At 43.0% G+C, this 3581-nt stretch overlaps 1 pseudogene; it reads right to left on the reverse strand.

Moving 5' to 3' along the window:
- Positions 1-3581, reverse strand: part of LOC111980062 (endoplasmic reticulum metallopeptidase 1-like) — a 72465-nt pseudogene that overhangs the window by 14919 nt on the left and 53965 nt on the right.

Here is a 3581-nt window from a genome sequence, read left to right on the forward strand (position 1 = left end):
CATTGTTAGCACAGGCCAATATTAACCAGGTGAAATGTGGTCACTTCTCTTGCGTTAAATTGCACGCAGAGTCAGAGTATATGCAACATTTTGGCTTGCCTAATTTCCAGAATTTTACGTAATTATGACATAACATTGAAGGTTGGCAATGTAACAGGAATATTTAGACTTATGGATGCCACCCGTGTAATAAAATACGGAACGGTTTCCGTATTTCACTGAGAAATGAATAAACGGTTTTTTTTCGGATGATAGTTTCCGGATTCGACCATATTAATGACCTAATGCTCTTATTTCTGTGTGTTATGTTATAACTAAGTCTATGATTTCATAGAGCAGTCTGGACTGAGCGGTGGTAGCAGCAGCAGCGCTCGTAAGCATTCATTCAAACAGCACATTCCTGCGTTTTGCCAGAAGCTCTTCGCTTGTGCTTCAAGCCTATCAACTTCCGACATTAGGCTGGTGTTAACCGATGTTGAAATGGCTAAGCTAGTTAGGCGGGGTGCTGGGCTAATAGCGTTTTCAAACGTCACTCGCTCTGAGACTTGGAGTCGTTATTCCCCTTGCTCTGCATGGGTAACGCTGCTTCGGAGGGTGGCTGTTGTCGTTGTGTTCCTGGTTTTAGCCCAGGGAGGAGCGAGGGAAGAGGGATGGAAAGCTTATACTGGTTACACTGGCAATACTAAAGTGCCTATAAGAACATCCAATAGTCAAAGGTTAATGAAATACAAATGGTAGAGAGAGAAATAGTCCTATAATTCCTATTAATAACTACAACCTAAAACTTCTTACCTGGGAATATTGAAGACTCATGTTAAAAGGAACCCACCAGCTTTCATATGTTCTCATGTTCTGAGCAAGGAACTTAAACGTATGTTTCTTACATGGCACATATTGCACTTTTACTTTCTTCTCCAACACTTTGTTTTTGCATTATTTAAACCAAATTGAACATGTTTCATTATTATTTTAGGCTAAATTGATTTTATTGATGTATTATATTAAGTTAAAATAAGTGTTCATTCAGTATTGTTGTAATTATCATTATACAAATACATTTATTTTTTCTTTATTTTAATTATTTATTTTTTTATCTGCCGATAATCGGTACCGGCTTTTTTTGGTCCTCCAATAATCGGTATCGGTATCGGCGTTGAAAATCATAAATCGGTCGAGCCTCTAGTTCAGACCTCTTGACTTTTCCCACATTTTACAGCCTTATACTAAAATTGATGAATATTTTTTTCCTCTCATCGAAATCTACACATAATACCCCATTATGACAAGCAAAAACAGATATTTAGAAATGTTTGCACATTTATAAAAAAATATATATATATTCACATTTACATATTTATCAGACCCTTTTACTCAGTACTTTGTTGAAGCACCATTGGCAGGGGATTAAAGCCTTGAGTCTTCTTGGTATGGCGCTACAAAGCTTGGCACACCTGTTTTGGGGGAAGTTTCTCCCATTCTTCTCTGCAGATCCTCTCAAGCTTGGTCAGGTTGGATGGGGAGCGTCGCTGCACAGCTATTTTCAGTCTCTCCAGAGATGTCGATCGCGATTGAAAATTCAGGCTCTGGTTGATCCACTTCAAGGACATTCAGAGACCTGTCCCGAAGCCACTCCTGCGTTGTGTTGGCTGGGTGCTTAGGGTCGTTGTCCTGTTGGAAGGTGAACCTCCTGAGCGCTCTGTGAAGTAGGTTTTCATACAAGGATCTCTCTGTATTTTGCTCCGCTTCATCTTTGCCTCGATCCTGGACTAGTCTCCCAGTCCTTGCCCACTGAAAAACTCCGCCATCATGATGCTCCACCACATGCTCACCATAGGGATGTGCCAGCGTTGTCCTTCAGATGTGAAGCTTGGCATTCAGGTCAGAGTTCAATCTTGTTTTCATCAGTTTTTCCATGGTCTGAGAGTCCTTTAGGTGCCTTTTGGCAAACTGCAATCATGTGCCTTTTACTGAAGAGTGGCTTCCGTCTGACAACTCTACCATAAAGGCCTGATTGGTGGAGTGTTGCAGAGACTGTTGTCCTTCTGGTGTCCACCCATCTCCACAGAGGAACTCTGGACTCGTCAGTGACCATCAGGTTCTTGGTCACCTCCCTGACCAAGGCCCTTCTCCCCCGATTGCCTCAGTTTGGCCGGGCAGCCAGCTCTAGAAGTCTTGGTGGTTCCAAACTTCTTCCATTTAAGAATGATGGAGGCCACCTAATGTTCTTAGGGACCTTCAATGATGCGGACATTTTTGTTACCCTTCCCCAGATCTGTGTCTCGACACAAATCCTGTCTCGGAGCTCTACGGACAATTCCTTCAACATCATGGCTTGGTTTTTGCTCTGACATGCACTGTCAACTGTGGCACCTTTATTTAGACAGGTGTGTGCCTTTCCAAATCATGTCCAATGAATTGAATTTACCACAGGGGACTCCAATAAGTTGTAGAAACATCAAGGTGATCAATTGAAACAGGATGCACCTGAGCTCAATTTGAGTTCATAGCAAAGGGTCTGAATAGTTATGTAAATAAGGTATCAGTTTTAAAAAATATAACATTGCTAAAGTCTAAAAAACCTGTTTTTGCTTTTTCATTATGGGGAATTGTGTGTAGATTGATGAGGGGAAAAAATGATTTAATACATTTTCAAAAATGTCTGTAACGTAACAAAATGTGGAAAAACTCAAGATGTCTGAATACTATCCGAATCCATCCATCTATTCTCTCCTCACCTCTGAGTTTAAACTCCCTGGCGAGGAGCAGCTTGGTGGTCAGAGGGAAGGCCACCATCAGCATGGGGACGTAGGCAGAGCAGAGGCRGTTAGCTGTGAGGTAGACCAGGGCACCGCACCACAGCAGCAGGCTCACGTCAAAGTAGAGCTCCCCCAGCTCCAGACGGCGCACACCCTGCAGGAGGAGGACCAGACAGACCAGGTCAGCAAGGAACAATCCCTGTCACTGGTGTATTGATACAGTATGCAGGAGGAACACTCAGACAGACAGGGGTCAATAAGGGCAGACACAGACTGTCATCCATTACCCCAAAATAGGCTTATCCATTTAATTGTTATATCAACATCAAGGTCTATCAAAATGTTTTTCTCTCATGGCTACATAGTCAACATAAAAATCAGTCAGATTTGTTTGGATGCATGTTTTATTGAGCTGCCTTACACAGACCATGTGAGAACCATGGAGAGTCTMAACTTTAGCCCAGATAGACCCACCCTGACATCCCACAGGCGAATGGCCAGGACTCTCCKTTTCGCTCTCCCTCTACTTCTCTGTTTCTCTCGCTCAGTCTCTCTCTGTCCCACCGCCCCGCTCTCACTCCACCCGCTCTCGTCTCTCTCTCCAACAAAGGTCTCATTCACAGAGTTTCAAACCACTCCATTATCGCCAGTACTGTGCCTGAATCACACATAATTCTGACTCTGGTCATGTTGCCAGGAGGAGAATGTTGTTTAATCTACCTCTTAATAATATCGTCTGTACGTTTACCCTGGCACTGTAGTGAAGCATGAACTACTGCCTTCAACTACAACCATAACAGTGGAGACTGGCTCTGCCACTCAGTG

The sequence above is a fragment of the Salvelinus sp. IW2-2015 genome, linkage group LG20 (assembly GCF_002910315.2).
Source record: "Salvelinus sp. IW2-2015 linkage group LG20, ASM291031v2, whole genome shotgun sequence".
NCBI lineage: Eukaryota > Metazoa > Chordata > Actinopteri > Salmoniformes > Salmonidae > Salvelinus > Salvelinus sp. IW2-2015.